Source organism: Oryx dammah, unplaced genomic scaffold (assembly GCF_014754425.2).
Source record: "Oryx dammah isolate SB20612 unplaced genomic scaffold, SCBI_Odam_1.1 HiC_scaffold_2, whole genome shotgun sequence".
In the NCBI taxonomy this organism is placed as follows: Eukaryota; Metazoa; Chordata; class Mammalia; order Artiodactyla; family Bovidae; genus Oryx; species Oryx dammah.
Window position 1 is genome coordinate 133,897,908 of NW_024070186.1, and position 12,089 is coordinate 133,909,996.

The window sequence follows — 12,089 nt, forward strand, 5'->3', positions numbered from 1 at the left end:
TAAGTGGGAGGTCTCCAGGAGTCATCCAGATAACCTCTTCAAGATTCTTTTTTTCTGGAAATCATACTAGATAGATATTCACCTCTTGGAAATTTTCCTTTTTGTGTTTTAAGTCTTTTCTCTATTTTTAAATTTTATGCGCTTTTGAGTTGTTCTGGGAAAATTCTTCCATCTTCTACTAGGTTTCTCTTCAGCTATGGCTATTGAGGCTATATATCAAGTGGTTTGTTTTTAATTTCAATAAATATATATTGCTTGTTATTCATAATCACCTGTCCATACATCCTAGATGAAATACCTGCATCATATAATGGATAATTAAATTTTGTTTTCAATATATTTTCTGATTGCATAAATAATTATTTTTACTCCACATCAATTCCTTTTGTGTTTTATTTTTTTCTTTCATGGTGTTGGTTTTCATCAAAACTCATCAGTATGGTCGAGAATTCCAGCTAACTTATCAGTATCCAGCCTGGAATGAAGAGTAAAATCATATGCCAACGGTCTATACTTCACTTGCTTTCAGCTAAAATGAGGTGATGAGAATAATGTCCTAGAAACTGTTTCTCTGGCTCTAACATCTCCTAGTTCTCTATGGTGTCATCAGTTAATTGGGTTACTACCCTGTCTCTTTATCTACACAGTGTTCATTACAAGCCTTACCATAACTGCAGAGGCATGATGCCTGGCGATAGAGGGTTGCATAATCATCCACTCACAATGCTCTCCTTGCTGTAACCCAGCAATCATGTCAATGGGACCATGTTCTATGTTGGAAGATTGCTCTTAGCATTTAACAGGATATTCATGGTGTATTTCCAGGTTATCCACCTGATTCCTTTTAATGACTGCATATTATTACATTGTGGAGACATGTTATGATTTAATTACAAACAAGATTGTTAAGTTGTGGATTGTTTAGTTGCTTCCAGTGTTTCCCTATTGTAAACAAATTTTTAACAGTATATTCTTGCTATTAGTTTTAAAGAACAGATTCTTAGAAGTATGATTGCTGGGTTAAAGAGTATGAACATTTTTAACAGTTTATGCTTCCATAAACAATATAAGAGAGTGTCTGTTTCTCCACTTTTAAATCAACCTTAAACCTTTTTAATTTTGTAAAACCAATAGATGAGAGTGGTATCTGACTTATTTTGACTCATATTGCTTCTGTTATAAAAAAGTTCTCCTATATTTTTTCTAGTATGGTTATAGTTCTGTTGTTTTCACATTCACATCTTAAATGATCTGTCATTTAGTATGGTACAAGTGTGATGTAATAATTCAACTATTCTTTTTCGTATGACAATTGTTACTTTAGTACTATTAATTGAATAAAACATCCTTTCTCCACTGATGTGAAATGCAAAATGTATCATATGTAGGTTCCAATATAAACTTGCATTATTTCTGAACTCTATTCTAGTCCACTGAACTACTTCTCAACTCTTGTGTGCCTATGAGACTTTATATTTACAACAATAAGGAAATACATTTTAATAACTGGCAGGACACATCCTTTCTCATTTTCTCATTATCTTTTTCAAAATTTTCTTAGTTTTTTGTATCTACTTGTCAGATTGAAAAAAGAAAAAAATATCAAACGTCTGTTTGCAATACTATTAAATTTATCTAATGATATTCCCATCTAGCAAAGTGATATGTTTGTTCCTGTATGTTCTTTAGTTAGACTTTATAGGTTTCTTCTTATAATTTTTATTATTTCCTTGTTAAATCCATATTTCAGTTCAGTTCAGTCACTCAGTCGTGTCCAACTCTTTGTCACCCCATGAATTGCAGCACGCCAGGCCTCCCTGTCCATCACCAACTCCCGGAGTTCACTCAAACTCATGTCCATCAAGTCGGTGATGCCATCCAGCCATCTCATCCTCTGTCATCCCCTTTTCCTCCTGCCCTCAATCCCCCCCAGCATCAGAGTCTTTTCCAATGAGTCAACTCTTTGCATGAGGTGGCCAAAATACTGGAGTTTCAGCTTTAGCATCATTCCTTCCAAAGAACACCCAGGATTGATCTCCTTTAGAATGGACTGGTTGGATCTCCTTGCAGTCCAAGGGACTCTCAAGAGTCTTCTCCAACACCACAGTTCAAAAGCATCAATTCTTTGGCACTCAGCTTTCTTCACAGTCCAACTCTCATATCCATACATGACCACTGGAAAAAACCATAGCCTTGACTACATGGAACTTTATTGGCAAAGTAATGTCTCTGCTTTTGAATATGCTATCTAGATTGGTCATAACTTTTCTTCCAGGGAGTAAGCATCTTTTAATTTCATGGCTGGAGTCATCATCTGTAGTGATTTTGGAGCCCCCAAAAATAAAGTCTGACACTCATTATCAAATTTTGTTGCTAATATTTATTCTTTTCTCTGATATTATTTTCCAACTTAATTTTTATTCATAAAGGAAAACTATTAATTTTTGTGTTTTTCCCCATATAGAGCCACTTCATAGAACTTAATTATTAGTTTTAAAATTATTTTAGCACAGCAAGGGATAACATATTTACAAATCATATTTCTGAGAAGGGGTTAATACCCAAAATATATTTAAAAACTCACACAATAGAAAGAAACAAACACCCAAACAAATAATCTAATGAATAAATGGACAGAGGATCCGAATAAACATTTTTCCAAAGAAGACATAGACTAACAGGTATAAGAAAATGTGTTCACCATCATGAATCATCAGGGAAATGCAAATCAAAATCACTGTAAAATATTCTCATACCTGTTAGAATAGCTATTATAAAAAAGACAAGAAATAAGTGTTGGTAAGAATGTGGAGAAAAGGGAACCTTGTGTACTACTGGTAGAAATGTAAACTGGTACAGCCACTATGGAAAATAGTATGGAGGATCCTTAAAAAATTAAAAATTGAGCTACCAAATGATTCAGCAATTCTGTTTCTGGTTATTTATCTGAAGGAAATGAAAACACTAGCTTGAAAAGAGATGTGTACTTCCATGTTCATTGCAATAGTATTTATAATAAACAAGACACAGAAGCCCTTCCCTGGTGGCTCAGACAATAGGGAACCCGCCTGCAGTGCAGGAGACCTGGGTTCTATCACTGGGTCGAGAAGATCCCCTGTAGAAGGGAATGGCAACCTACTCCAGAATTCTTTTTTTTTTTTTTTTTTTATACAAAGGCTTTCAATTTTATTTTATTTTTAACAAACATACATGGGACTCGATAAAGGTTACTAACTGAATGAGCTCTAACAGACAGATTCTCTGTGGCTTTGACACACTCAGCTTCTAAATGATCAGCTAGCTAGTTAGGATTGTACACTTGGTACTTTTTGCTGTTGTTCAGTCATTCAATCATGTCCAGCTCTTTGCCACCGCATGGACTGTAGCCCACAAGGCTCCTCTGTCCATGGGATTTCCTAGGCAAGCTTATGGGAGTGGATTGCCATTTCCTTCTCCGAAGAATTCTTGACTAGAGAATTCCATGGATAAAGGAGTCTGGTGGGTTACAGTCTTTGAGGTTGCAAAGAGGCACATGTGCCTGAGTGACTGAATGCACTTTCAAGACATGGAAGCTACCTAAGTGTCCATTAATAGATGAATGGATAAAGAAAAAGTGATAAATGTGTGTGTGTGGTATAAGTATATATATACATTTCTGTTTATAAATGTGTGTATATATATACATATACATACACATATATCACATGTGTGTGTATATATATATATATGTATCCATTCAGTACAGTCGCTCAGTCATGTCCGACTCTTTGTGACCCCATGGACTGCAGCACTCCAGGCCTCCCTGTCCGTCACCAACTCCCGAAGTCTGCTCAAATTCATGTCCGTTGAGTTGGTGATGGCATCTAACTATCTCATCCTCTGCTGCCCCCTTCTCCTCCTGCCTTCAATCTTTCCCAGCATCAGGGTCTTTTCTAATGAGTCGGCTCTTTCCATCAGGTGGCCAAAGTATTGGAGCTTCAGCTTCAGCATCAGTCCTTCCAATGAATATTCAGGACTGATTTCCTTTAGCATTGACTGGTTTGATCTCCTTGCAGTCCAAGGGACTCTCAAGAGTCTTCTCCAAAACCACACAGTTAAAACCATCAATATATATCACATTTTTAAAATCCAACTTTATATATATATGTTATATATATCATACAATTGGCCACCTCATGTGAAGAGTTGACTCATTGGAAAAGACTCTGATGCTGGGAGGGATTGGGGGCAGGAGGAGAAGGGGATGACAGAGGATGAGATGGCTGGATGTCATCACTGACTTGATGGACATGAGTCTGAGTGAACTCTGGGAGTTGGTGATGGACAGGGAGGCCTGGCCTGCTGCGATTCATGGGGTCGCAAAGAGTCGGACACGACTGAGCAGCTGAACTGAACTGATATCATGCAATGAAATACTTTCTGCTATAAAACAAGAATGAAATCTTACCATCTGCAACAACATGGATGGTCCTTGGGGATATTATGCTAAGTGAAATAATTCTGATAGAGAAAGACAGATACCTTTTGATACATTTATATATGGAATTAAAGAAAATACAAAACCACTCATAGATACAGAGAACAGACTGGTAGTTGCCAGAGGTGGGAGGGTGGGAGTGAGCAAAATGTGTGAAGGTTGTCAAAATTTACAAACTATGAGTTATAAAATAATTAGGTCCTAACATATGGGCTTTCCAATTGGACCTAGCAGGAAGGAACCCATCTGCATATGCAGGAGACATAAGAGACTCAGGTTCAATCCCTGGGTTGGAAAGACCCCCTACAGGAGGGCATGGCTACGCACTCCAGTATTTCTTGCCTGGAGAATCACATGGACAGAGAAGCCTGATAGGCTACAGTCTATAAGGTCATACAGAGTCAGACACCACTGAAGTGACTTAGCATGCACATACAAGATATAATGTACAGCATGGTGACTGTCATTAACAATACTGTGTTGTGTATTTGAAAGTTGCTTAGAAAGTAGATTTTAAAAGTTCTCACCATAAGAAAAAAAATGTAACCATGTGTGGTGATGGAAGTTAACTAGATAGATTCTGTGGTGATCATTTCATAATATGTAAAAATATATTGTTATATTGAACCCCTGAAACTAATATTTTATGTCCTTTGTGTCTCAATTAAAAAAAAATCAATCCAACAACTGTGAGTATAATTGATTAGAAGGAAAAGAATGGAGTTGTGGCAGTAACCCAGAGAGAACCAGGCTCATGATCCAGGTTAAAACTTTAGACTTTGATATCTTCTTCTCCCTTGCTGCCGCTGCTGCTAAGTTGCTTCAGTCGTGTCCGACTCTGTGCGACCCCATAGACTGCAGCCTACCAGGCTCCCCTGTCCCTCGGATTCTCCAGGCAAGAACACTGGAGTGGGTTGCCATTTCCTTCTCCAATGCATGAAAATGGAAAGTGAAAATTGAGGATGAAGTCGCTCAGTCGTGTTTGACTCTTCACGACCCCATGGACTGCAGCCCACCAGGCTTCTCCATCCATGGGATTTTCCAGGCAAAAGTACTAGAGTGTGTTGCCATCACCTTCTCCTTCTCCCTTGTTACCAACATTCAATCAATCATGAAATCTGATAGGTTTTAACCTTTATACTTTCTGATACATGACATCCTATTTATAAAAACAAAAATATATTTAAAAAAACCAAAAATATTTTATTTATTTTGGATTCCCTAGACATAAATTTATATCATTTGCAAATAATAATAGTTTTATCTTTTTTCCCAAAATTTAATTAACAAATTATTTTCTGAAATTTGTTATATAAGCTAAACTCTCCAAACTATTGGTGCCCCTCAATTATCTTTCTCCTGGCTTTATTAGGGATGGTTTTAGTATGTGATCTTTTAATATCTTCTGTTCCTAATAAATGATATAATAAATGGTTAATGATTTTAGGAAATTATCTGTTTTATTTTCATATTAGAATAAAATTTTTTTTTTAATGAGAAGTAACTGCCACATTTTATTAAGATTTCTCTGTGAGGAACCGGGGATGATTCTACATCATCTGGGGGAATACTTCTAGCTTGGCATGGATTCTTTTTCTGTGTGCCTGGTTTTTCTCTTGTCCCAGGTGATCTTCACTAGAATATTTGCTTGAATTATTATTATTATCTTTTATTATATGCATATGTATTTAGTCAGAGTATACAATATACTGAATCATTCTCAACTGATTTTCAGAATACTTGCTTTTGTCCAAAAATCTCATCAAACCCTCTCTGAGGCCATGTGATAAACTGTCACTGTCTCATGCCTCAGTCTTCAATTTGGATCTATGCTCTCTTTGGCAATTCTGTTCTCTCTGTGGTAGTAGCAACCTCAGTGGCAACAGGAGAGGGGAGATTTTACGTCGTCTTTGGCAAGAATAAACACTTCCTGCCTGGAGTCCAAAATGAGAATAAATTACCCACTGTGCAGAAACATGGAAGTCATGATATTCCCAATGAAACATGTTTAAATAGTCTCTGGGCAGTCATGTTTTGGGTGTTACTGTTTACAATAACATAGGGGTTACATTTCCATGAGATTTTGAATAATTTAGGAATAAAATACAAATTTTTCATTCTGTGATGGCTATCTTTATTTTGCACTGTTTGCACTTTAGCATTTTAATAGCTTTGAGGGATGGTGTCCAGGTAATTTGCATCTTTATTTCTGTCTTTCATGGAAGGAAAGAAAGCATGGAAGTGCCTTGGGCAAATCAAGCAAGTTGGCATTGTGGATGATTACAGTTATGATCCTCAAGATAATTCTTAAAAATGGGACCTTTTCGCACTCAAATGAAACTGGATAATTGGTATGTCGCTGTGTATTTTCTTTTGTTACTCTGGGTTCTACCAGCAAGAGCTTTAATGCATCATGTTTTATCCTTTGCTTGCTGTGTAAAATGGTTCTAAATTTACTATCTTCCCTTGACCTTTTACTGTGCTAGTTGTTTTGCTTTTCTCGTAACTAAGATTTCCCCATCCTCCCAACCCTTCTTTATTTAGTAAACTTTTTAATTTGGTAGCTATTCTCTGAATTTCTTCCAATTTCTTGGTGTATTAATACTTTAACAAAGAAAACCCAGAACTCTGAATGGTGAGGGCTTTTAAATGCCAAGTAGGGCAGAAAAATTGCCTCATTTGTTTTCACATGTGATACTCTTATTAACAACAGTTCAATTCAGTGTTTATTTTTCTGGCAAGAATATTCATTATTGACTCATCCACTCTATTCCTCTCCTTATAACCTTGAGGGCAAAACACAATGAATAGAAAATAAAACTTAAAGCAGAGACTGGGGGTCATGGGAATGTGGCATTATACTTTCTTAAAATTAGTTTAGCTTTTGTGATATTTGCTAGGCAAATAAACTTTGGGTATTAAATCAACAATATATTGACAATTATACAAAATTCAAATGCCAATCTGCACCTACCTGACTTCAGCAGTGATGTAAATAGGATCCTATTGAACATTACAATTGTTAATGTTATAATGTTGATTTAGTTTCTACAGTTTTCTAACTTTTCTAACTTTTATTTTTACACTTTCAGCTAGTTACCTCCTATTGTCCCTTTACTTTTATTCCAGATAGAAGGCTATACTTCCTCACCATAAATATGAATTCAAGGATATTTTATAGCACTTCATAGCTTGATGCTGGGAGAGATTGGGGGCAGGAGGAGAAGGGGATGACCCAGGATGAGATGGCTGGATGGCATCACGGACTCGATGGACGTGAGTCTGAGTGAACTCTGGGAGTTGGTGATGGACAGGGAGCCCTGGCGTGCTGCGATTCATGGGGTCGCAAAGAGTTGGACACGACTGAGCGACTGAACTGAACTGAACTGAACTGACAGTTTGCTAAAAAAAAAAAAAAAAAGCTTTCATGTATACGATCTTACTTGATCTTATAGCTTTTTAAGATGGACGGAAAGTAAATTTCTTATTCCATTTTACAGATGGAAAATCAAAGTTCAGATTACCAAGAAGCTCTCTGATGCATTAGCACATGTGGCTAATTGCATGGATACTCATTAGAACTTTGGCTAGTGCACAAGTCTTTTAACTCCTGGTCCATCATTTGTTCAAGTTAGAACTCTACCAGAAAACTTTAGCTATTATTTTAACTCTGCTTTATCACTGAGCTTAGACTATGCCCACACCATATCAATGGCAGTACTCAAAGGCAGATGGAATGAATATGGATCACAGAAGTTAAGAAGGAAGAAATAAAGAATGTGAGTCAAGAGAGGAGGTAGAGGGACTTCCCTGGTAGTCTAGTGGTGAAAACTCTTTGCTTCCACTACAGATGGAAGGGGTACAATCCCTGGTCAGGGAACTAAATTCTTACATGCCCCAGTGCACAAGCAAAAAAAAAAAAAAATAAACGAGAGGAGAGATGAGGTAGAGAGAGTAGTGTCATGAAAATTGTCTCTGGACATTTCGTGGTACTGTTGTTGTAGATCATCAATCCAAATTTTGTTTTAAACAAAATTTTAGACAAAACAAAACATCTACCTGAGCCATTTAATATTGATTAGGGCTTCCCAGGTGGCTCAGTGGTAAAGAATCTGCCTGCAATGCAGGAGACACAGGAGATGTGGTTTCAATCCCTGGGTCAGGAAAATCCCCTAGAAAAAGAAATGCAGCCCACTCCAGTATTCTTGCCATGGATAATCCCAAGAGGAGCTTGGTGGGCTTCAGTCCATAGGGTCACAAAGAGTCAGACACTACTAAGTGCACACACATACTATTCACACATGCTATAAATTATGCTAACAAGGGCATATGTGGATATCTGTTACTCATGTAACTAGTCTTTCCAGTGTTTGTGTATGTGTGTGATTTGTGCTTGTATTTGGAATAATAACAAAAATAACCATTGCTACAACAAATCCTTCCCTCTGAACTCTAGACCTCAGAGATCCCATCTCTTCCTTTCTCAAAGGCCTCACATTCACCTTGCTGCCTCAATGATAGTGTTCCTCCCCCGGGACAGATGCCGGCAAAGTTCGGCAACAAAGCTCTCGCCATGGGGCTTCATTGCTATATGACAGACTGCCCAGCCTTACCCCACATAACCTTTCAGCTTACCTTGTCAGTACAGATGTTGCAAACTTGGAATCAAAAGAGAAGTCATGACCCATATCTGGCAGTGCTCTTATTTTTAAAAGTGTTTAGAAATCTGAATCCAGAAAGTCAAGTGCTGAGATTTCCTAGAAGTAAATTGTAAAATGCAATAACAGAAATTTCAGGTTTTAAACTTTTCTCTCATTGCTGTTTGAGTTCTGATCCTATGATATTCTCAGAATATTCTAGAATTGTCAATGCATCTAATCCATTTCTCTAGTACTAGCATTCTAGCATGGAGTGAGTTATAATTATGGGATACTGTGGTATTAGGCAGAGACTCACCCTCCCTCTACCATTCTGGCTTCCATTTCTGGCTCACTGCCACTCTCTCCTATGGCAAAGACCCAGAAGCCAGGGAACGGAAGAAATACACTATCAGTTCTCATCACACCTACCTGGCTTTTTGCCACACTCAGCTGAGAGCACCTGAAAAATAACAACTAGGTTAGCTGCCATTTTATTGACTTGTGGAAAAGGAGGAAGCCAAATGGCTTAGTATTCCTGATTTAAACTGAATTCAGTTCAATGCATCACATATTTTTGAGAGCACCCTCTGTGACTGGCACTAAACACACAGAAGTGAATAAGAGTTTGTTTCAGATGAGGCAGATGCTTGAAATATATTGTGATAAGGGGACTATTATTTGTAGGTATGAATAAGAATAGTGCTGAGTGGGAGGGCATTTGTCGCCCCAATGAGAGGCTTACTCGTCCATTTGCATTAGACCCCTCAGCCCCTAGCCTATCTCTGATGGTGTCAATGGACTCCAAGTGTTTGCTGCAACTCCCTAGGAGGCAATAGGACCACCCATGGGAAGAAGTGGACAGTTGTAACCATCTTGCCCCCTTGGAATAGCTGACAGCCAATGGCATTAAAGGTATTAAAGGTCTAACCCTTTTAAGTTGTGACTTGGCAGGGGACCATTTTAGTAGAAAGAACGACTAGCACAAAAACTTTTTTTTTTAATTATCAGCAGCAAACCAATGTTAAAACCTGATATGGCAGTAAGACATCCTTGCAGACCAGGAAACACAGTAAGTAGACTGAAACATATTGAGATAATATTTTAGTATTGAATTACACCAGAGATAATAGCATTGATTCATCCCAGAAGGATATTGTAAATAATGAACAATTAATTGTTGCAGAAACTTTGAAAATAAATCGATGAAAATCAAGAAGACAGATCTGGGTGACTCAAGGAATCTTTTTTTTTAGAAAGCTCGGCTGAGTCCTCTGCGGTCAGGGTTCATGATGTATTTGCAGTTCTGTCTGCTAGGAGCTTTGAGAAAAATTGTGGTACTGTTGTGACCTGGGTGAGGACTCTTCTGAAGTCCCTATGCTTTCTTCTTTGCTCATCGTTGTTCAGTTGCTAAGTCATGTCCAACTCTTTGCAACCCCATGAACTGCAGCACACCAAGCTTCTCTGTCTTCAATTAGCTCCCGGAGTTGGCTGAAACACATGTCCATTGAGTCAGTGATGCCATCAATCATCTCACCCTCTCTCGCCCCTTTCTCCTCCTGCCTTCAGTCTTTCTCAGCATCAGGGTCTTTTCCAATGAGTTAGCTCTTCATGTCAGATGGCCAAAATATTGAAGCTTTAGCTTCAGCATCAGTCCTTCCATTGAATGTTCAGGACTGATTTCCTACTGAAACCTTAAAAACAACAAGGCTGACAGAAAGACACATGTAAAAACCTCAAGGGGAAAAATATCCTTTAATATTTATTTTGATTGAGGAAACAACCAGAAGTCTCTGGTGATGAGATGGGGAGCCGGGGTCTATCGGTTTAGAAAAGTGACCAGGAGAGATCTGTTTTTCTGTCTCCTGCATACCACTTCTGTAATTTGCATTTTCTTTTTCTCAAAATGCAAATCGCATTCATTGCCTTCTCTGACCCTCCATCTCTGTTGTCACTCCTGTGGTCATGTTGAGAAAATGACATCTTTATAAAAGGTCAAGTATTTGTCATGTAAGAAAACTGCATTCCTCTTTCCCAGAATTATGAATTCAAGAAACAAAGGCAAGAAGTTAGGCTACCACAATCCTTCAGTCAAGTTTATTTGATTGAGTCATAAGGAATGTACCCACTTTATGGAAGCTTTAAATTACTTATGTGGAAGTAAACCTTTACTGAAAGTTTTCATCCTTCTTTGCTCTGTCATCTCTCTGATCCCCTAGTGTGCATTCAGAAACTTAAGCAGTTTTCCCCCTGCTTGAGATTGTTTTCAAGATATAGTGAAGTTATGAGGCAGTTATTCCAAACAAGTGAAAAATAACTGTCTTCAAAGACATGTGGATGTAAGGGAAGGTGATGGTTCAAAATTAACAAATTACTACCCCTCCATTTTTTTTAAAAAAAACTCCCAACCAGTATAAAGATCTTCACCTTCTTGTCAATTTAAGAAAAAGAAAGTGAAGTTTCTCAATTGTGTCCAACTCTTTGCGACCCCATGGACTATAGCCTGCCAGGCTCCTCCATCCATGGGATTTTCCAAGCAAGAATACTTCAGTGGGTTGCCAGTGCCCTCCTCCAGGGGATCTTCCCAACCCGGGGACTAAACCCGGATCTCCTGCAATGCAGGCAGATTCCTTACTGTCTGAGCCACCTGGGCAATTTAGAATGACTGGAAATCATTTTGAAATGCTTGTTCTTTTTTTTTTAAATTTTACTTTATTTTACTTTACAATGCTGTATTGGTTTTGCCATACATCAACATGAATGCACCATGGGTGTACACGTGTTCCCAATCCTGAATCCCCCTCCCACCTCCCTCCCCATACCATCACTCTGGGTCATCTGGTGCACCAGCCCCAAGCATCCTGTATCCTGCATCGAACCTAGACTGGCGATTCATTTCTTATATGATAGTATACATGTTTCAATGCCATTCTCCCAAATCATCCCACCCTCACCCTCTCCCACAGAGTCCAAAA

At 38.1% G+C, this 12,089-nt stretch overlaps 1 long non-coding RNA gene across 3 annotated transcripts in view; it reads left to right on the forward strand.

The window, feature by feature from the left end:
• The window catches only part of LOC120853385, a 64,458-nt gene extending 54,018 nt beyond the window's left edge, over nt 1-10,440 (forward strand). For 2 of the 3 annotated variants that reach the window (XR_005718772.1, XR_005718771.1), the window contains 2 exons: nt 6,703-6,828; nt 7,607-8,402. This is a non-coding gene — a long non-coding RNA (uncharacterized LOC120853385). Of the gene's footprint in view, nt 1-6,702; nt 6,829-7,606; nt 8,403-10,125 lie in introns of those variants that run through there. The other variant, XR_005718773.1, reaches the window with a different exon arrangement.
• The last annotated feature ends 1,649 nt before the right edge of the window (nt 10,441-12,089 follow it).